The sequence below is a fragment of the Triturus cristatus genome, chromosome 10 (assembly GCF_964204655.1).
Source record: "Triturus cristatus chromosome 10, aTriCri1.1, whole genome shotgun sequence".
In the NCBI taxonomy this organism is placed as follows: domain Eukaryota; kingdom Metazoa; phylum Chordata; class Amphibia; order Caudata; family Salamandridae; genus Triturus; species Triturus cristatus.
Window position 1 is genome coordinate 257,100,206 of NC_140593.1, and position 23,966 is coordinate 257,124,171.

The following is a 23,966-nucleotide window of genomic DNA, read 5'->3' on the forward strand; positions in this document are numbered from 1 at the left end:
AGCTGGTGTTGGCCGCAATGACACCGCTGGCGTAGCACTGTTTTGCTCATTAAAATTGAGCTTCCTTTTTTTTTTATTATTATTATTTTTTTTTTAAATACCTCCTTCTTCAACTGGGTGAGTTATATATATTAAAAGAAAAATACAAAAAGAAAATTGAGTTCCCACACCTTCCTAAACCGGGTGAGTTGTATACAGACGTCATGGACATAGAAGAGGGACTAGCATGTTACGACGCAGTGACAGAGCGGCTAGATCGACAGGCTCTATCTAGTAAGTTAGGGGAAAGAATAGAGCTACTGTAAAGATAGAAAGGTATTTGTCAGCAATTGACCATATCAAAGGCATGCACGCTCTTGTTTTATAAATGGTGTAATCTGTAAATAGTGCAACACCTCTTTAGTCATATCAATAAAACAGAGATTGTGGTCCGTCGGCTGCGCTGCCGCCTCTGGTGCAGGAAACCAGGGTTCGAGACTCCAGGTCGCGTCCACATCCTGTGATTCTAGGCAAATCACTTAATCTCCCGTGCCTGAATGTGTAATGTAAATACGGTACTATGTAAAGCTCTCCAATACCTTCGGGTCGAGTTCGCGCTATATAAATATGCAACAACAAAAAAATGTAGTTTTGTATTTCATGGAGGAAGATAAAATTATAGATATCATCATACCTTGGTCATCAGACTATAGAGTGTCCATTGAAATCTGACTCTGCTTTAGTTATCGGATTAATGTTATTTACTGAATTTGTGATTATGCTTTACAGGAGACACGGCGCATTGAAAGCAATTTGCTCCTCTATGTAGATGCCTTTAAATCCAACTTTTCCAAGATGGCCGTTCTACAGGTCCATGATTGGGTGCGAGGTTTGTCGCAAGGGATAAGTTTAACGTCAGAGGTCATTTACATATTAGGAATCCCGAGCTATTAGCGGTTTTCTTGGTAAAACCGGCAATTTGCGAATTGGTAGTGCGCGTTTTATACATTGTAATTCATTCCCTTAGAACTTTTATTGTTCATATTTAGTACATTTCCACAAAATCCCCTGCTAAATTCAAAATAATAAAGTCACCCTCAGTTACAAAACATGTGAAGCGGAGTCATTTATAAACGAGTAGGCGTAAACATGGTTGTAGCGGAGGAAGCTCATCACTGAGGTCACGTGCTGAGTGCGTCTGTCACTCAAGTACCTTGGGGAAGGTCTGAGACAAGAGCCGGTAATTGCCCCAGCAGGGCATCCCCTGATAGGAGGAGCGAGCTCCCAGAGACCCGGGGCCCAAAGGGAGCAGCAGGAGACGCGTGACCGTATATCTAGTTCTCGCTGATGCGTAACCCCCTCCGGGCATTGGAAGTGGTTCGCGGCTGGCACCCGCCAGAGTGCAATGGCTGAGGTGAGGCACAGGCGCTTCATGACCCAATTCAGACTACTGTCCTCCCGCTTTTTTAATTGAATGGTATTTGTTTCTTTTAAACTAACTTGTATTACATACTCAAAGCGGAGAAGTATGATACCTTATCATATCAGACGATTGTTGCATGATTTGCGTGCCAAATATGTTATCATATCAAGGATCGTTTATGGGTTCTTAGAACCAGAGACAAACTTTGTCTGGGCTCTCAGTTAATTTCTTGCCTCGTCCCATTTATCACAGGCTCTAATGATGGGGCAGCCACGGGCTTTGGACGTGGCTTGCATTGTGATGGGCTTTGTTTTGAAAGTGGCTTCTGTTGTGACTGGCTTTGCCAGGGCACAAGTCCTAAACAAGCATTTGCAATGAAATAGGTCTCCAAATTCCGAAATTTTGAGCTATTGGTGTTGTAAATGACAATGCCTGTTATTTATGTTTAAAAAACAACACATAAAAAGAAACATTGAAAATGCAAAAGGCCTTGTTTAAGTTAAAGCAATTCGGTTTGTGAGTTTGAGCTATTGACATTGCAAATAACAATGCCTTTTATTTTTGTTTTCGTTTCAAAAACATAAATAAAAGGCATTGTCATTTACAATGCCAATAGCTTAAACCGTTTAAGTTTGTTTACAAAACTACGAAGACAGGTCGGCCCTCTTTCTGTGTAATATATAGCACCTTCCTTGTGACTCGGAGCAGTTCCGAACAGATGACACCAAAATGTCAGGCGGGATTTTGTGGATGTGGTGTCATGGCTGACGAGGAGGCACCGGTGACGCGCGCTGCCGTCAATGTCCTATGTCCAGTCCCCTGGGTGCCCTTCTGTGCTTACAAGAGCTACACCGAGGGCGGCTGGAATTATGCGACAAGGACCAGGCAAAAATTATGCGGCAAGAAAAGGCAACATAAAAGACGTAATGCCTCACATTTGGATATTACTTCATGATTTTGTCATGTCTACATATGTTAACACCAGCTATGCACGGTTTCACTTCATTAGTACCAGTAAAACACCGGCATGCAGTAAAAAGCAACTGTAAGGCCAGTCAACCTTTGCCAAGGGCCACGTAACGTTTTAATAACTCTTAATCCGTTTGAGTCAAATTTTTTGTGGTTGCTAAAATAAGCAAATTATGCAGCAGATGATAAGAGTATGTGGCAATTACAGTAAATCCATAATTATGCGGAAAACTTTGCACCCAAAGAACAGCATAATTCCAGTGCCCCTGGCTGTACCTCTCTTGAATGCCGTAGCACGGACAAGCACAGGTGACGTCCAGCTGCAGAGGCAGTATTTCTTTTCTTTTCTAGCACTTTACATTTTTGGTGGAAAGTGAAGGGAGGCTGCCGATGAAGTAATTGTAACAGAGCTGCACAAAGCGAGGATTAGGCCCAGGTCTCCGTGCCTCGACCACGCCCCCTGTTTGTGGCCCCTCCCCCATTGCTTGATTCAATGTTGTAATGTTCCTTGGAACATTAACAATCGTTAGCAGTGCTTGCTTTAGGCAGAACGTTTTTAGAATTATGATCACATGAGTAAATATTTTATCGATCTCGAAAGTTTTAATATTATTAACACATGCTGATGAGCGAACTGTAAAACACTAATGGAATCAGGTGCATCTCCTTCCGGTAGTGTAAGAAGACTGATTATGCACTTAAGCCTCGATAACCTCTTATTGCTCCAAATGGGAACTCCGTAAGCTACTGAAGTGTATGGGATAGCGCCAAAAGCGCATTTGAAATCACCATCCAATCTGGGAGCTGGTACCAAAAATTGTATCTGTGATATTACTGGGTGCTCCAGTCTAAAGATCGTCCCGGTGACACCAAAGAGGAATTCGGATTGCATAGAGACACTCAAGGTGATTGGGGCTATATTACCTTACCTCAGAACTCGAGGTACTCAAAGCCAACAACTGATCTGCACAGTACAATGGTTTTTCAATGTGAACCGAGAACAATTCATACGGTGAATTTTGTTGTGAAAAATAGATATCAAGGAATTCTATGCATTTCTGAAATGGGCTCATGATATGGAGTTTAGCAGCAAGGGTTATTTAAACAGTAATTAATTTTTGGGTACCCATTCAAGCTTGTGATTTAGAGGACATTTTACAAAATAACTTCTTTCTTACACACTTGCTTACATTTGAAATGCACAAATGCAATGAAATTCAATGTGTAATAACAAATGCTCTGATATTCTATCTTCCCACATGTCTTCTGATAAAAATGGTTCCTCACTTGTACTTGCACTAGAGCCCTCAACAGGAAATTGGCCAAAATCCAACATGGATGCTTCACATTTTCCCACTCAAATTGACCCTTTTTCCCAATGTGGGTAGCTGTGGATTGTGGGCCCTCAGGTTAGGCAGCACCTAGATAAAACCTAACAGTTTTTGAAAAGTAGATGCAGAATCCCTTGCAAACCTTAACTTTAGCTAAGAAAACACATCTTCCTCATATTTCTGTCATGGAAAGTTCTGGAATCTGTGTGGAGCTCCAAACCTCCTACAACTCAGCATTCCCATGAGTTTCCCAATAGAAATGGCAACTTAATGTTGATTGTAGGCCTAGTGCCTGCAACATGAAACGGGCCAAAATGTAACATGTACGCCCCACATTATTACGCTCAAAACTGACCTTTTTAGGTCTCGCGTATGCAGTGCGCATGCGCTGCATAGTAAAAAGACCTTTAGCCATCAGCACAGCTTTGCGGGCAAAAACATGCACACATTGCATTGTTTCCAACGCGTGCACGTCTGGCGATTCCCTTGCAGGAGCGAGCTGTTTCGCCATGTGTTATCAATTATCTCTCCTGGCGCCGCTCACTCCCACAAGGGAAACGCTGCCTGCTCTCGTCCGCACTCCCCCACCCCCTACTTGTGCGAGGCGCGCATGCTTGTTATGCCTATAATCAGCTTCATGGCGGCCCGAATGAGTTTAAAACAAGGGTTACTACAATAGTTTAATGCCACAAGGGACAGTACAGAATTACCACTAGGAATATATGTACCAAATGAACCCGCATTTTTCTGACATCTGTGACATGGAATTTAGAGCAGGAACAGAGAGAAGGATGAGTACAAGTGCATGTATTTAAGCAGTACTTCCAGTCCACTTCAAAGAAGCATAATAAGCATATAGAGGAGCACGCACGGTTAGAACACTACTGACACCACCCAGCATACTTCAATGGCCGGTCCGTGGCTGACTCAGTGGTTACCACAAACCATTCGCCAGAAAAGCCCACCGTCACCGTGGCCATGCTCTAGAACAAGGCACTGCAAGTCTGTGCATTCCGTGGGAAAAAAACACCACCTACTCAACCAATAAGCATTTCGGTATTTCTGTGCAGCACGCTAGGATTGGCTGCGGTGTCACTAAGCCTCCAATTCTAGTTCATTTTACACAGGAGTTCCTCCCACACCCTATAATGTCAGAATATGTTCAGACCTATGATTGGGTGCCACGCGACCCGGAAGTACTGAAATTACGGGCAACTAGCCGTTAAAACATCATTAACGGGCAACTGTTAGAGTAACTTATCTTTGTCAGTTTTCCTTGGTATTTTCTTCCTTAGTGTCTGTTGTAGCTAATGTTCCTTGATTGTATGGTCGGTCGTTGACAGTTATTGGATTAGCTTGGCGGAGGTGCTGAGCTACTTAACATCTTGTGGGATTTAGTTTGCATGTACGGAATGTTACCAATACACGGTTTATCGCCACTGTTGTTAAATAATCGGTGAACTCTTCTACAAGTTTTGGAGCTTTATTAAAAAAAAAGTCATGTATGTGTCTGTGTTTTTTTTGGGGGGTGCTTTTAACAATGCTGCAAACTGTTCTCGTTATTATTGTCACTGAGCAAAAGAGATGGTAGTGTTTCTAAGCCTAAAAGTTTCAAGTTTTTGGCGGGGGGGGGGCTTTTAACAATGCTGCAAACTGTTCTTGTTATTATTGTCATTGAGCAAAAGAGATGGAAGTGTTTCTAAGCCTAAAAGTTTCACATTTCCATGCGCGTCAGTCAGCAAGTCCAGTGTTGTGTGTGTTTATATATATTTTTTTTAAATTTATTTTACTTCTGCAATCTGGGAATTGAACCCCTGCTGATTCAGCGATAAAGTTATTGCTATAAGTCCCAGAGTTAAATATAGCGGTGCTTAGTTGAGCCTCTTAAGCATGGACTCGGGAAACTTGAGATCTTTGTGTGGCCATTCTACAGGTGCTCTGACTTGTGCTCTCTTGTTCCACAGGTTCCACTGATGGCTGCTCTTGATAGACAGCATCAGACATATCGGACAGGTGAGGAGTTCACGATGACTTCTTCACTGCAGGTCTCTTTCACTTGTCGTTCTTCCGCCTGTCACCAGCTCTTTACTTTATTTTAGGCTCTGACACAGGGCGCCTGAATGGCATCTCTGAAACCAACTGGCAGACCCCGGTATTGTCGTCAAAGTTTAAATCTCGGTTTGTCTATGAACCGGGCGTGGCAGGGAGTGGGAACCCACTACATGGAGCATCCGAGACAGATCATACGGAAGGTGAGTGACATGTATGCCTCAAAGTTTGTTAGTTGCAGACGAAATGGCGGCATCTGCTACGGGCTGTTCATCTCTGTGCAGACATCCTGCATTAATAATGAAACTTTAAATACATGTGTGCTGTGGTAAGGTGACAAGCAATGTGTAGCGTGTGATGCCACCGGCAATAATAACCACTCAATAAAAAGTTAAATAAAAAATGAGAGATGGAGAAAAGAATGAGCGGAAAGGAAACCATGTGGAGCCAGAAAAGAGACTATACCAAGCCAATTAAGTCTTACTGTATGAGATTGCTTTAAAAATGGTATTTTAGCCATGCTGCACAGCAGCTACATGTCTCTATAACATGGCTAAAAGACCATGGTAGAGCCAATATGCTGGACCACAAACCCTCGGTGGAAGATGTGGCACAGCTGATCTTTTCGCATAAATCAACATCTTTCAGTTCTTAAAGGTATCTCTGCCCTAAGCTGAAAACTAGGGTATCGCTTTTTCTTCCGTGACAATATGGCTTTTCTTTTTTTGACACCTGTGTAGCACTTACTCGGCCTCTCTTCTGGGCAAGTCATTGCACAGTCTCTCTCCCTACGATGTATACTGTTGACATTTGTGGAGTGCATAGTCTGTTAGTATGGCCTTCTTAGTTGTTAAGTACTTTTACTCTTTTTAGTCTAGCCTTAGCTTGTAGGGGCTTTTAGCCAATCCTCTTTATCCCTTGGTCGGTTACAGTCACTCACATTTTTCTTCCCTCCCTCCCCCCACTGCAGCAATGGGGTCAGGCCACTAAAGCTTCTGGTTAAGTTCATAGAGTGAGGACTGAGGGGCAAATGTACGACCCTTCCATTTTGCAAATTGCTCGTTTTGCGACTCGCAAAATGGAATGTACAACAGTGTCTTAGACACTGTTGGCAATTACCAATGGGATCACAAATGACCTGCTGCATTAATATTCTTGAGGCAGATCGCAATTTTTTACGACTCCATTAGGAAAGGCCAGCACCCACAGGAATGGTGGCCAGCTGGGGTCAGCAGACCACCATGTCTGTGACGGTTTTTTAAATCTTTTTTTTAATGCAGCCAGTTTTCCTCAAAGGAAATTGGGATGCATTTAAAAAAGAAAAATGAAACGTTTCTGTTTCCCACTGACCACTGCCTGCTCTTATAAAAAGATTTTATCAGCCAATCACAAAGGGTAAGGGGTATCCCCTAGGCACCCCTTCCTGTTTATGAGTGGATTACCACCTTTTTGAAATAGGTGGTAAACAATGAATGTTTTGCGACCGCAATTGTGGTCACAAAAGAATCGTGCATAGAAGTGCGACTTGCTATTGGGAAGAGATGCCCTTCACACGCCCCTTCCTATTAGCGAGTCTCAATCACTATTTTTGCGAGTCACTAATAGGTTACTGACTCGCAAGATAGTGTTTATACATTGCACAGACCTATTTTGCGGTCGCCAATTTGCCGATTTCCTATTAGCGTCTGCAAAAACAAGCATTGGCATAGTCAATAGGACTCGCCTTTGGGACCTTATAAGTGTTTAGCCATGCAACAGTTAATTTTGTTGCAGTAAGGATATTGTGCTGCATAACTAAATACTTATAAGGTCCCAAAGGCGAGACCTATTGGCTATGCCAATGCTTGTTTTTCCATTGTGGTAGTTGTTGATTTGGAGCCCTAGGTCAGGAAGCAGCTTGGGAAACCTAGCAATCATGCACATGTTTGAATACTAGACACTGGAGGGAATCCAGGGTGGAGTGATTTGCATGGCTTTCCAAAGGTTTTCTTACCAAGACTCCCATGCAAACTAAGAAGAAGAAATTAGCACCCTCCAGACCTGTATTACTTCAATTCTGCTGATACATGCTGTTGGTGCTATACCATTTACAATGAAATATTGACATGTGAATGGTTTTTCATAAGATCAATTTTATCTTTTGTGTATATTTTATTTAGCAAGTTTTCTAGTATTTCTTATGTATTATTTGTAAAACAGCATATTAATATGAACGGTCTACAAATACATAATTAACAACACCTATTTCTTTGGTTTTATTTAAATAAAACAAGGTAGTGCCATCAAAAATAGACCAACTGCCTTCATACCCAAGCCTCTTATTCTATATTCTATTCACACTGCATCACTAGCATACCACAACATTCACACTGATGTCCCAGCAATCTATACATCAAGACAAGCCTCAGTAGAGATACAGTATGTAACATTATTCGCTTCGGTGTTGTGGGCTGGGATCTGCTTTCAAACAAGAGGTCAACACACGTTTTGGTGTGCACAAATAATTCCCCCAGAGTATCAAAAAACCGAAATGCACTACCTATCTATTTTCAAAAGAGCGCAATAAATAACAGAAACTTTTTGTTGAAGTAACACTGAAACGCGCGTCGGCGTGTCTCTGGGAAATAATAAACCCCTGTTCCCTATGCATTTCATTGATTGAACCAAATATTATATATCCACATTGATTTGATCACTGGTGGATCATGAACCTGAAATCTGATTGATTGATGAAAGGATATATATAGATATACTTTAACAAAAAGTTTCTGTTATCTGTATAGGGAATTGATATCAGTTTTGGGCATCATGTTTGATGAATGTTTAATGTACTTCCACATTCAGAATGGGTTATGTGAGTGTTAGGATGTATGTATGAATGGTATATAAGGTAGTCCATGGGTATTTTCATTTTCAAGGATCAATGCCATTTCGTTGTATATATTTTATGATGACAATAGCAAAATTAAAAGAAAATGTTTTGATTAAACAATTTTTTTCTTGAATTGAGCACATGGTATAGCTGGAGCATTATACCTGACGACTTTATTGCGCTCTTTTGAAAATAGATAGGTAGTGCATTTCTGTTTTTTGATACCCTTGAATTTCCCCCTTTGCACTACCTATATCGTCTTACGGGTACCCCCTTGTTTTAGTGGTTATATAATTCCCCCCAGTCACCTTCTTCAGGACCACACATAATATTTTGGGTTTACTTCCAGAGGTAGGTATGAAGGGAAGAGTCTAATAAAAACAAATAATTACATGGGATCAGGACCAACCAAAATAGCCTCCCAGAATCTGGAGGAAAAACCTAAATATTAAAGATGGGTTCAAATGTATAATGCCATAGCTCAAAAAGCACCAAAGATTAGTAAGGGATAAGGTGTTCTTGTGTAGAAAGAAAGTGCTGCCTCTCCCGAGCATTCATTGTGCAAAATGTGTGCTCTTTTTCCCATTTGCCATGCATGAGGTGAAATAAATTCAAAGGTCACAAAGCAATTATTTTTTAAGGAAAGAGGCAAGTGAATAGATTCAGAAAAGATCTCTTGCATGCTTATGGTCCTATTTCAAATACCCCATACATAAGTGCATTTATAAATGTGTCTGCACTTACTAAGATAGTTATGGGTACGACCCTAGTCCTAGGATGCACTAGTCCTTGAGGATTATGTGTAGATCCAGAGGCAAATCCTCATTTAATAATGATCAAATATCTTTAGATGTGTCTCTACATTTAAGATCCTATTTGGAAAACATAATGAGGAGAAAACTTTTTTTTAAGCTCAAACATAATCTTTTATTTTAAAAAGATGAATTTCTATTATCACTAATGAGGCGCTACGTGTTACCTTTGTTAGAAGTTGACACAGTAACTAGTAAATCTACAGAGGTGCCATGTGTCTGGCGATTCAGATAAACTTGTTTGGTTCTTGGTTATAAGAAGTCAGTGTCCTAATATATAAAAAGAAGTTACCTCTTCATTTATTTAGTTATACGAGAGGTACCACAAGGATAATACGATTGGAGGCATGGAGTACAAAATGTCTCCGATAAGATATACATAAGATAAAGAAGGAGAAATTCCATACAATTTATCTCTTTGTATATATATATATAATATATATATGTATATATGTAAATAGGGCCCCTGATGTCCAGCTATAATCTTGCTAATGTCACATATTAGCTATCATTGCATCCCCTGTATGTCGCTATGATATTTCTTAAGCTGTCTACCCAGTAGAGGTATGCAGGTCAAATTTCTAATGCCTAACTCACAAATGTGATCTACATCTGGTAGGGGCCATGACACAAACCTGCAAATTACATTTGAAGTGGAAGCAAGGTCATAAGATGAAAACACTTAGAAAGAATTGTGCTAGACCACTAGAATCCATATACATTGGATCTATTGCCCAGGCATAGAAGCGTTACGGAAACCGATATTCGACTGGGTGGTAGTAATTACCTAACAAAAGGCTACACAACCTAACTGTGAGAGAATATTTATACCAGGTTCTTACCTATTTCAAGACTTCAGGAAGAGTACCTCATTGTTCTGGCAGGGAGAACCATGAAAAATGTGTCAGCCAGCATCTGGCGTTCCCTAAATTCAATAGAGATGAAATTGAACAAACTAATGTCAGCACGCAGACCGTGTGTGCGTAGATAGTATGAGAAAGTTCCCTAGAGGCGTTGCTATCTTTAAATGGGGTCTAACATTAGCAGTGTTGAATCTGAACGTGTAGCAAATGGGTCCTATATTGCTTCCCCCAAGAATAATATGACCCTCTTAGGTTTCTGTTCCCACAAATCAAAAAATGGGTAGGAGGAATGATATTGAAAAAGCTATCGTAGGAACGATTGCAAAGTGTACGGTGAACAGCTCAGAAAAATGTCACCAACTGAACATGTCATCATCTCGGATTGGGGTTTAATAGTACCCTCGCCAAGATTATATGGCAAATAGGGGTAGAGCGAGGATGTATGCAAAAGCTGTCAGTTATCTACCTGTGTTTGAATTCAGACGTGGATCAGTTAATTGAGGAATTCCACCTAAGTATATTGAAAAATAGTAGAGAAAGGAAAATCCCATAATCATGAAGGATACTGATTGCACCTTACTATTGTTTTGCTAGAAGTTTACTTAATGGTTTATAGTGGCGTGTTAGTTGCTTAAACAGAGAGTAATACAACTTATGGCATCAAAACCACTGATAACAGCGCATTAATCCCCACGCTGCCACTAAAATCGGCATGAACTCAGTCTACGTCCGCACACGAGTGTTTAAATATATCGACATGCGTTTACTGAAATCTTCAACGCCCACGGCTTCACTCTCTATATTAAGCGCTCAGCGATAAGAGACCTCACTCGATGTATTACTCTCTGTTTAAACAACCAACACACCACTATAAACCATTTAGAAAACTTCTAGATTTGCCTACAACCTAACAAGTTACAAGCCAGCTGGTCAGCAACGTGTGTAAACCGGGCTATTCACAATCACAAAGTGATTTGCAAATTCAACAAGAGAATCCAGTCACAGCCCTGGGGCAGAAAGCCCACTAAACACCAGGGATTTTTTGGGCGTATTTTTTTTTAAGGTGGGGGCTGCCCGAAATGGGCACCCCAATGCCCCCACCCGCGCAACCATTACAGCCTTTCTGCCCCCCTTGGGGGCTGAAAGCCCACTGGGCAACAGGGATTTTTAGTGAGAAATTAAAATGAGGGTGGGGCTGCCCAAAACGGGCATGCCAATGCCACAATCCCGGCCACCATTACAGCCTTTCTGCCCTCCCTGTGGGCAATGGGGGCAGTAGCCCCCAATCTGCCACCCCGGGGTGGGCAGAAAGCCCACTAAACACCAGGGATTTTTTTGGGCACATTTGTTTTTAGGGTGGGGGCTGTAGCCCCCAATCTGCCCCCCCCGAGGGGGCAGAAAGCCCACTGGATGCCAGGGATTTTTTTTGTGCAATTTTAATGAAGGTGTGGGATTTTTTTGGGCGCATTTGTTTTTAGGGTGGGAGCTGCATGAAACGGGCACCCCAATGCCCCCACCCCGCCACCATTAGAGCCTTTCTGCCCCCCAGGGGGGGCAGAAAGGCCACTAAATGCCAGGTATTTTGTTTTGGCGCAAATTGTTTTAGGGTGGGGACTGCCCGAAACAGGCACCCCAATGCCCCCACCCCTGCCACCATTACAGCCTTTCTGCCCCCCCCCCCGGGGCCCAGAAAGCCAACTTGATGCCAGGGTTTTTTTTCTATACGTGTAGGGGTAGGGGCTGACAAAAATGAGCATGACAATACCCCACCAGAGAAATTCCTGTCTTTCTGCCCCCCCGGAGGGCAGATGGGGCTGTGGCCCCTGATATGCACCCTCAGGGGGGGAAGAAAGCCCACTAGGCACCAGCGATTACGCTGGCTTTTTTTATGCGTGGGGGCTGCCCAAAATGGGCATACCAATGCCCCCACCCCCACAAAAAATAGCCATAGTCTTTCTGCCCCCTTGGGGGCATATCTTGGCAAACCCTCCCTCCCCTGATTCCCCCCCAAGGTGGCAGAAAGCCCACTTGGCACCTACTTTTTTTTGGCAATGTGCCTACTTGTGGATTTTGGGCCCTAACGCAGCTGGCACGTAGGGAAACCTAGTATACCTGTACATTTTTGAAAACAAGACACCAAGAGGAATCCAGGATCAGGTGACTTGACTGGCTCTCACCAGGTTCTGTTACCCAGAATCCCTTACAAACCTAAAAAATTGTCAATAAAACTAATTTTCCTCACATTTCTGTGGTGGAAAGTTCTGGAATCTGCGTGGATCCACAAAATTCCACCCAACTTGCGTTACCCAAAGTCTTCAGAGAAAAATGGTACCTCACTTGTGGCAGAAAGCCCACTAGGCACCGACTTTCTTTTGGCAATGTGCCTACATGTGGATTTTGGGCCCTAGCGCAGCTGGCACTTAGGGAAACCTAGCAAACCTGTACATTTTTGAAAACTAGACACCCAGGGGAATCCAGGATGGGGTGACTTGTCTGGCTCTCACCTGGTTCTGTTACCCAGAATCCTTTGCAAACCTAAAAATTAGCCAAAACAAACACGTTTTCCTCACATTTCTGAGTGGATCCACAAAATTCTACCCACCCCTCATTCCCCGAAGTCTTCCAAGAAAAATGGTGCCTCGCTTGTGTGGGTCAAGTACCCACATCTAGGGATACCTACCAAACCCACACATTTCTGAAAACTAGACACCCGGGGGAGCCCAGCGAGGTATGGCTCACGTGGGTCCCCCAACGTTTTCCTACCCAGAATCCCCTACAAACCTCAAAATCACTTTTTTCTCAAATTTCTGTGTGGGAAAGTTCTGGAATCTGTGTGGATCCACAAATTTCCTTCCACCCAGCGTTCCCCCAGGTCTCCCAATAAAAATGGTACCTCACTCGCATGGGTGGGTAAAGGACCCGCGACAGGCAAGGGCCTAAAACCTATTGAGGCGACATCAAAATTACCTATCACAAACCAACTTGGTTTTGCAAGGGGGGTCCCATGAGTTTTTGGCCCGGGGCTAGACGGCCAACTAGGGAAACCTACTAAACCCACACATTTCTGGAAACTAGACACCCGGGGGAGTCCAGCGAGGTATGGCTTGCGTGGGTCCCCCAGCATTCTTCTAACCAGAATCCCCTGCAAACTGTAAATTCCGCTGAAAAAATCACTTTTTTCTCAAATTTCTGTGTGGGAAAGTTCTGGAATCTGCGTGGATCCACATATTTACTCCCACCCAGCGTTCCCTCAGGTCTTCTGAGAAAAATGGTAACTGACTCTTGTGGGTAAGCATAGTGGCTGCAACAGGAAATGGCCCAAATCCTACTGTGGAGACTTCAAAATTACCTATAAGAAAACTACCTGGTTTTGGGGGGGGGGGGGGTCACCTGAGACTTTGTCCCCGGGCATGGCGGCCATCTTGGGAAAGTACCAAACCCAAACATTTCTGAAAACTAGACACCCGGCGGAGTCCAATGAGGTATGGCTTGCATGGATCCCCCAACATTTTCCTACCAGAATGCCATGCAAACTTCAAATTTAGCTGAAAAAAAACACATTTTCCACATATTTTTGTGTGGAATCACCATGCCTACCCCACAGCGTTCTCCTGAGTCTCCAGAGTAAAATGATACCTCACTTGTGTGGGTGGGGCAAGGGCCTGTGACTGGGAATAGCCCAAAACATAGGGAATAAGGGTATAGCACCGAGAATTCTAAGCGCTACATTTTTTTTAAAATACGTTTTTAGCCAATTCAGTATTGGACAGCCACACAAGTGAGGTATCATTTTACTCGGGACACTAAGGAGCATGATTCCATGGTATAATCCAGAAAAGCTCTGCTGTCCATCTAGAACCGCAGCATGAATCAGGTGTAGTTCCACTACACCGGTTTCGTGCTGCGGTTTTGAACTCGGGTTGACGCTGTCTCTTAAGGACCACAGGTTTTGAAGGAACCCATTGTCCATTATACAGTGAAGCTTTTCTGGATTATACCACAAATTCATGCTGAGTTTACGGAAGGACGCGTTGGCTCCGTCTCTTAAGGATCAATGGTTTTGAAGGAACCCATTGTCTATTATACCGCGAAGCATTTCTGGATTTTATTATGGTGATGAGTGGATGAGGCTGCACGGTCACTGTAAGATAACTGAGGCCTCAGACACCCCACTTCCTAAAATAGTATTCCAGGTTCCCCCCCACACACATACCCAATCTAATGTATTTTCCAATAACACTCTTTCACATGAGATAAAAATGTCGACTTATTGAAGAAGATATAAGAAGATATCCCTCACCAACATTTCACATAGTGATGGCTAAGGATAAGGCTTTATGTGTTAAATAATGGGTCGAATTATTGCAGATGCATATTGAAGATTTCTTTCACCCTCAACCTCTTATTTGTACTGTAAATGTAAATGTTGACTGTTGTTTCCTGTATATTACACGGTATATGTTTATGTGTTTAGATGTTTTTTATTGTATACATTTGTATGTATTAAATATGATATGATATCTGACAAATAATATATCATCCACCTGTTTTAATTTAATTCTTGTCAGTCTCATTGTGTTCAGGTATCTGTATGATTTAGACACTAATTACCATTGATTGGCTCAGATCAAAACTAATAGTGGAGTAAGACTTTCAGTTACAGTTCTGAAAATGCCACTTTAAGAAAGGTGGTATTTTCTTGCCTTAGCCATTTGATGCCTGCTGCCTGTCTGGGCACATAACTGGGTGTAGTTGGCAGCTGGGCTTTTTTTATTTCTTTTAGACAATCATACACAATGGAAGCTTAGGTGTGACTAAATGGGCTATCACTGGCAGTATGGGAGGGAGGAGCTGGGCCCTGCCTCACTTACACCTGAATAGGCAGTGTCCTGTCTCCACACAAAGGGCTGTGAATCTCAGGTAGTTAGTCTGGTGCCAGGGCAGGGAAGGCAGGACATCTGTGCACTTCAAAGGCATGCCTCTATAAAATTCAACCCACTTCAAAGTCAAAACTGTGTATAAAAGAATGACCTCAGACACCACCACTTCAGTGCACTTCTGAACATGTGAATACCTTGCCAGGAAGAAGGACTGCTGTGCTTCCGAAGGGCTGTCACTCTACTGGACGGCTTTTCTGCTGGAATTGCTACCCTGCTGTGCATCGCTACTGCCTGCTGCCCGCTTACCTGTCCAAAAAGGTCTTGATCAGCATCTCTTAAACCCAGCACGAAGAACCCAGAGTAGCTCCAAGGGCTAGTTGACTGACCTCCTGATCTGATAGTCTCAGGGAAATAACACGGTTCCAAACTCCTTGCACCTGGACTCTGACAACTGTGAGTCTACCCTGCCAGGTGGTGACACCCTAGTTCTGGACCCTTGGAAGTGGGCCTAAGGTACATGCCAGCAAAACTGACACATCTTCTCTGCTGAGTGGAGCATCCCCAAGCAGAACCGATGCATCTCCTCAGCTGAGCAGAGGATTCCCAAGCATAACCAAAGCATTGCAGCTGCTGAGTGGATTGGACCCATTGCAAAGACTTGCGTAACCCCTGCAGTGCTCGAAACCAATGAATTGCCACCAATGGCACAGCACATCCACAGCCAAGGCCTTTGCATCTCTTGTTGATGGCAGCCTCAATGGCAGACTCCGCATCTCAGAGCTCCTCAAAACTAACACATCAGCAGCTGTGCACCGCATCCCCAATGCTGGACTTTGCATTGCAAGCCCTGTGAACAGGATCCTGGATGAGAATGCAACAGGACCTCACACCACAGCCTTGCCACATCTTGGAAATGATGCACCACTGGGACTGTGCAATGTGTCTTTGGCTGAGATCCACAAAATGCTCCACAACCAGGATTTAAGGTACTTTGTTTAGCAAGCCCAACAGCGTCCTTGTAGCCATCTCCCCACTCCATTATGGTTGACCTGAACATGTGCCTTCATCTCAGTCCTGCGTGACCAGATATCCACAGTTGGAGCTTTGTGCTTTTTTGTCACTATTTTTACTGAAAATTGAATATCTTCGGTGCTACTAATTAGATTTTTGTTGTTTTGGCCTTGTATAATTCATTTTTAGCTCTCACCTATGCAGCGCGCATGCGATGCATAGGAAAAGACCTTTAGCAATTGCTTCAGCTTTGCTGCCAAAAACGTGCACGCATTGCATTGCTTTGAATGCAACGCGTGCACGTTTGGCAATTCCCTTGCGGGAGCGAGCTTTCACACCATGTGTTAATTACTAACATATGGTTCCTGCTCGCTCCCGCAAGGGACACAGGCGCAGGCCCGTCCTCTCTCCCCTCCCCCTGCTGCCTCCTCCTCTCCTCATCTTTTTTCCCCTTCAGCGTGAGGCACGCTCTTGTTAGCAGCTGTTATCTACACATCTAAACAGTTGTCAAAAAGTGAAGAAAACAAACCCGGTTAGTGTGAAATGAATTTTACGCACTGCCCATTGTGATATAACTTTATGGAAAAAAGGGGAACGTTTAGACTCGCGTAGGCGATGTCCTTGCAGCAATGAATGAAAGTACTTCCCTATTCTGATGAGGAAAGTAAAATTCATGGCCATTCAGTAACGCAAGACTGGAGTGGTTTGTAGTATAGTTATCTACAAAAGGAAGAGTGTCAGGTGTTTTCTCATAACCCCTCCCCGCTAACGCTCATTATTTCACCTGCCTGGGCACTTACAGCCCCCTGACCAAAGCCGCACTCCAATTGAGTAGACAAGCAATCGCCCTTCACATACGTGTTGATTATATTATCAGAGTGTGCCCAAGAAAAGGTAGCAGCAGCTTGGAAGACTGTTAGCGACTATGACAGAGAGTAAATCAGAATCGTGCTACGATGAACGCTCCACCTGGCCCCTAAAACACCCTCCGGTGGCAGAGGAGAAACTAAGGGCAACACGCACGCCTGCAAGCCTGTCAAATCCAGTTACGTATTCAGCAACAGACCCTTCCCACCCCACCTCTCTCCTCACTACCTCCCAGCCCCCAGCTCTCTCTCTCTCGACCCACACCATGGCTACTGGGCAGGGGCACATGAAACAGACTGGCTCTTTTTCTTTTAAATTGAGAACTCACGAATTCCATGTTGAACAGCTTTAACAACACTTTATTACAACATTGCTCTGTGGCTGCTTTTAGAGCTTCTGCAGCACCAACAACCACAAACAGGAAGAACCAGCTGTGACTAACTTTTTTTTTTTTCCATTTAGCACTGCCTCAGACCTTGTCACGTGATGCGTTCCATAAAGGCTTCACGTAAACACTACTTTCAAAAAGAGCTCCTTCCTCTGTGCTCATAGCTGTGTTTCAACTGCAATCCGGGGACCGCGTTCAGCAAAGAAGTCCAGTTTGTTACATTTAAAAGAATCCTTGGATAGTTTTTCTCGCGTAGCAAATTCACACGGGAATAAATGATACATTAGTAAACGCTAAAAGGAGAAATGTTGTCCTTGCAGGTTATTCCTGGAACGTAACATTTACAAAATACTGTTTGACATTTCACATTCTTAAGGACAGGTCGTGGGGACCGTGCCATGCATGTGCGGGTATTTTGTGAATGCGCAGACAATAATTAAGTGCGATTCATCTGTATATACAATTGTTAAACGTCACTGTTTGCATTCCACCATAGTTGTATTGAATTTAAAAACGTGCTTACATTTCAGGGACAGGACACATGAGCTAAATGCATTTTATAGAATGTGTTTGTTGCTATTCTTAAAACAAAAGTATGTATTGTTCACTTTTTACCACAAAATGTACAGAATCGCCTGATGCCTATCTTGTGGAATGATAGTTGTCGATGTAGTGTTGTGGCCCACATGCTGCTGAAATCACGACACAGACACTGGATATGTGGTTAGTTAACTGGCCTGGAGCACGTGCAACGGGGCCTTTTATTTGAGGGTCACGTCACTCATGACGCCTGTGATGGATGGGTGTGGGGTGCATGTGTGTCCACTCCCACAAGAGAGTGGCTGACTAACTGTCTGCTGAGACACTAGAACGTGTGCAACACTACACTACATTCCTCCCAGAGTTTATTCAAAATAAAATAAAGTCCAACTTCTGGAAACAAACTATTCACATAGGACACCACACAGTCTCATGGGCCAGAGAGGAAGTCCGCAGGACAATAGTGTACAGGTGCAGCTGGGAGCACCTGAGCATCTCGGCACACGTCCATAATTTAGCCAGAGTCTACTGGGCACGAACGATGCATCGATGGAGTCCAGATTCCTTGGCAGCCTGTCAGTCAGATCAATGTCCTCTCACACACTGATGGCTGAGCTAGCGGGCTCTGGCGGTGATGCTGTTGGTGTCTGTCAACTAAAATATGGTGCATCTTCGAGCGTCGGTGGAGTCCTTCTGCAGAGTCTTTGCTTGAGGTGTCTGGGCACTAGGATGACCAATCTGCCAGGGCTGGAATGGTGGCAATGATGTTCAGGACATTATGCCCTGAAGCTGCGGTGCCTTCCGGTACCTTGTCGCTGGAGCCGCTTCTCGACCATCTCTCGTGCAATGATCCCTGGAAGCAGGATGCACTTAAGGCCCTTGTGCAGGGCTGCTTGTGGGCCGCCTGGGGGCTGATGCAGGAACACTGACGGGATCCACCGAAGTCGTTTGGGCAGCCGCCTGGGTGTGTGAGTTAATGGTTGGTTGGCTTGCCATTAGGACACATGGGCACATGGAACACGGCCTTTGGACACTTGGTCTCTTATTTCGATGGGTGTGCTTCAGTCTCTTTGTTGTTCTCCAGGTTCAAGACTCCACTCTGGTGATGGTGTCACTCCTTGGTGGGATGGGGTTATGCACATCTGTGTATGTGCCTTTACAGGGTGATCCATCTACATTCCGTGACGCTTGATAAATCAAAGCGCATTGGACAGCAGTCTACGGGGGGTATGAGGGGGATGCTTAGCTCTTGAAAAAGAAACGACAGCCCACTTAAAGTGAGGAATTACCTCTTAGATGGTGGCAGGTTAAAAGGGTTTATTTAGACCGTGGGCGGAGAGTATGACAAGGCAAACTTACTTGGATTCTGTGTGACACGTGGATAGTCGCAGAGTCATCCCTCCGAGCTTGACTTGAAGGGTAACCAGGGGGAGGGGTTGCGGCTGGAGTTCCTACTTTCATTTGTATGCATGTGTGCACGTGGCTTTGTTATAGGATCAACCTAGCATTAAGGCAACGGAATGCTTCACAATGAAAAAGACACAGGCTCATTTAGAAAACAAGCATAGGTATAGCCAATAGGTCTCGCCTTTGGGACATTATAAGTGTTTATCCATTCAACAGTTGATGTTGCACCAAGGACAGGGCCGGACTGGCTGTAGCGGGCACCGGGCAATCCCCCGGTGCGCTGCACGGGTGGTGGACGGTTTTGGGCCCCTGGGGGCCGTTTTTGTTACAGGGCCGGTTTTGCAGCATAGCTGCAAAATCGGCCCTGTAACAAAATCGGCCAAAAACCGGCCCTGGGAAAGAGCTCGGCAGCACCCCCAAGCCCCGGCTGAGCACTTTGCCAGGGCTGGTTTTGGTTCCCAGTCTGGCCCTGACCAAGGATATTGTGCTGCATAATTAAATACTTATTAGATCCCAAAGGCGAGACCTATTGGCTATGCCAGTGCTTGTTTTATTATGTACTGTCTTTATTACACTCATGCTTATTTTTTTATTTTGATATATAGTTTTGTCAGGGATGCAACCGTTTAGACAGCACATTAACCCATATTCTTGCAGAATGTCAGTGCATACAAGATTTTGGATGCTAATCTATTTTTCTATCTATTAATTACTACTAGGCAATCAGGAAACACTGGAAGCCCCGACTACCACCTGAATCCTATGAACGGTGGCAACAAGGTGTGAGATGTCTTCGGTGTGAGCTAATACATGATATACATCGCTGTGAAAATGATACAAATCCCAATAGGAAAAAGATTGGGAAACAATGGAAAACAGGAAACAGTGGAAAAGTAAAGGAAACTGTGCTCTAAGCACATGTAAAAATGCCAAATACCAATAATCTAGATGTAAACTATATCAAAGTGGAATTATCCTGTTTTGAGGCACACCTTGATCATATTAACTTGGGGCAGGCAAGTTAGTATGGAATTAAATGTAGAATATGAATAGTGTATTAACAAAAAACAATTATCATTTGCTCTTGAAGTACCCAATGAATTAATACATTCCTAAAACAACAGGTATGGGTAACAGAGTCCTGTGTGACTGTGTGGATGATCATGGGCCTATCGCTGCATCATGGAGGAATGCTGTTATTTGTGAGTAGCTTAAAATGAACAATGTGCAAAATTAAGTAAAAGTGCAAAAGTTCATTCTCATATTCGGATTGAAAGGAATAGGCAGGGCATAGGACATTTAGCAAAATATTTATTCTGCAGAAAATGCCTAATTAAATACAAGCTGTTCATAGTTTTTAGTTTTTAGACCGAAATAGCGTCTCTGCAGTACTAGGCTGAAAATCATTTTGAAGTACTCATTCATAGAAGATACACTGCACTGCAAGCATGAGTGATTAACTAGAAATTTTGACTATGGAGCACATCAAAAATGCTGTTTTATGGTTTCCACCAAGGTCATGGGTCAGACACATGCCAAGGTACTAAAGGAGGATAAACTACAGAAAGTGCTGCAATGCTACAGCAACACCAGCTAGTGCACTAAATAGAGAATTACATTTAGTTACTGGCTTTGAGGTCAATAATTTTGTTAGCACAAGCATGGCGATCCTCTCGAACTGCTGTATGATACTGGGATCCATGTATTTCCACCTATCACTTTATCGCAGAACTTTGAACTTTCATTTACTTCTACATCTACAAGGTAAGTATTACATGTAATTACCCTCACTACATCGACTCCACTGCACCAACTTTCCCTTATAGCAAAACAACTCTGGAGCAGGACCACAACTCTGGGACTCCCTCCTGTAGGAGAGAGTAGGATCTGCTTCACATGTTTACCCCCACTTTTTGCTGGTGTTTCACTGTTCTTCGACTTTAGTCTGGCTGGGACCCTGCTATTCAGGGTCCCAGCCTAGCTGCTTTCTCTCCAAAATGATTCCATGTACTTTAGGTACAGTTCTGATTGGATCTGAGGTGCACTTATAAGTTCCTAGTATATGGTATACTATATACTCAGGGCATTGGTCCAACAGAGGCCTACCAGGGGCTGAAGCATGTATTAAGCCACCACTGGAAAGCCACCCAAAATGACACCACAGGTCTGCTACTGCAGCCTGTGTAAGGTGGTGCATGCACCCCTTACTGTGATATAGGTTACCTATATCACTATATATATATATATATATATATATATATATATATATATATATATATATTCACTGAAAAAACCATAGGTTTCACACACGTTATAGTTAGGAATTAGCATTTAAAAAACCTTAGAAATTCAGTGAAAAAACCATAGGTTTCACACATGTTATAGTTAGCTGGACATTTTACTCGTAAAAAACCAATGAAATTGCCCCGTTATAGTTAGTTCAGCTAACTATAACTCGCGCGCCCGCAATGCACTGCTGATGACGTCACATATTACATCACTCATGACATGGTCAGTGACATCACTGATGACATCTCAAATGACATCACTGATGACATCACAGATGACATCATCCAGTGAATGTGTGTTTTTCTGAAAATTAAATATGTTTTATATATGTATATCTCAAGGTTGATAGAAGAATAAATGGGTATATTACTGTCTAAATGGATGATTTCTTTTTGAAAAATTGATTGTGTAACTGACTGATTAAGTGTATCATAGTGAATACATGGCTTAGTGAGTAATATTTAAATATGTAAATATCTGTATCATTTTTTCACTTTGTGTATAAGTGGCTGCATGGGTTGGTGAGTAGCTACATGGGTGTCTATATAGGTTATTAGTTGATTTTTTTGAGTATTAGTCTGAGTGTCTGCATGGTTCGGTGGGGGGTATGACGTAGTGCATAGGTGCATGAATGAGTGACTCACTGTTTGTATGTGTTGAACAGAGCATGTGTGCAGGACTGCATGGGTGGATGCGTGTGTGTATTGGTGTGTTAGTGAGTGAATGACTGTCTCAATAGTGTCTTTATGAGTAACTACATATGTTTTAAACTAGTATATGTGACTATTGGTGTATATATGTGAGTATATGTGAGAGGGAGAGATTGAAAGAGTTCCTGTATGAATAAGTATGTGTTTCTATAAGTGATTGTTTAAAAGACTAAGTATGTGTAAGTTTCCGTAGAAGTAAGTGTGGTGGTGTGTGTATAACTGTATATGCAGGTGAATGTATGTTTGATTCTTTATTAGCATGAGTGACTATGTGTGTGAGTAACTCTATGGATGAGTGGCATTATGTAACAGGATGTATAGGTGTATGAGTACATATGATGAGTGAGTACATGTATGAGTGACTGTATAGGACTGTTGGTGAATGAGTGGATGTGTATGTTGATCTTAGAATTACTGAAGAGGTTGTTGTAACTGGTATTGGTATGTCCATTGTTTTGAAAATTTTAGTCTCTATTTTTGAATGTGTGTATCAAAGCTTATATTAAGGTGAGAGGAGGTCTGCCACTCTATCACAAGGATGATGTCATCAGTGATGTCATCAGTGATGTCATTTGAGATGTCATCAGTGATGTCATGAGTGATGTCACTGACCATGTCATGAGTGATGTAATATGTGACGTCATCAGCAGTGCATTGCGGGCGCGCGAGTTATAGTTAGCTGAACTAACTATAACGGGGCAATTTCATTGGTTTTTTACGAGTAAAATGTCCAGCTAACTATAACATGTGTGAAACCTATGGTTTTTTCACTGAATTTCTAAGGTTTTTTAAATGCTAATTCCTAACTATAACGTGTGTGAAACCTATGGTTTTTTCAGTGAATTTCTAAGGTTTTTTAAATGCTAATTCCTAACTATAACGTGTGTGAAACCCATGGTTTTTTCAGTGAATTTGCAAGGTTTTTTAAATGCTATTTTTTTTTTTTTTTCTTCATTATTTTCAAACATATTTTTAATTTAATTTTCTTACCTTTTATAAAGACTATGCTTAAATTTTTAAAATCATTAAATATTTATTTTATATAAATTTTTTAAAATAAACATGTAAAATTTATTTCCAGATTTTTTTTTTTTTTTTTTTTTTTTTATAGTACGCGTACCGTAAGCTCACGGTAAGCGTACGGTTTACGCAACGCCCGTAATCTATCTACGCTGCTTGCGTATAGTTACGTACTTTGCGTAGCCGCGCGTACTGCGCGTGGGTCGCGTGCGCGCTTACGCCACACGCGCACGTTACGCGGAAGTACCGGGGAGTGACTGTTATGCGCATGCGCGCAAGCGCGTGTCTTTTTTACGCACATGCGTACTTTTTGCCGTAAGCGCACCGTAAGCGTACCGTAAGCGTACGGTAGGTCATGTGATCATGAAACACAACTTTTGATTGGTTGAAAGTACTTTCAGTTCTAGAACTCTCCTACACCACACCCATTCCCCTCATTTCTGCTTGTGATCCCTTGGGAGAAGGAGCTGGTTTGTCTTTGGGATACGATGGCAGAACAGCAGAGCTCTTCTGAGAGTGAGGCTAGCACCAGCAGCACTGTCTTGAGGCAGAGAGC

At 42.9% G+C, this 23,966-nt stretch overlaps 1 long non-coding RNA gene and 1 other non-coding gene across 2 annotated transcripts; both read left to right on the forward strand.

Annotated features, from left to right (window-relative positions):
- Positions 1–1,136: 1,136 nt before the first annotated feature.
- LOC146789287 (Nuclear RNase P) lies at positions 1,137–1,442 on the forward strand. Its single transcript, XR_014970198.1, has one exon.
- Positions 1,183–21,012, forward strand: LOC146789288 (uncharacterized). Its single transcript, XR_014969779.1, has 4 exons — positions 1,183–1,393; positions 5,667–5,715; positions 5,802–5,954; positions 20,111–21,012. It is a non-coding gene; the product is annotated as an uncharacterized LOC146789288 (long non-coding RNA).
- Positions 21,013–23,966: the final 2,954 nt, after the last annotated feature.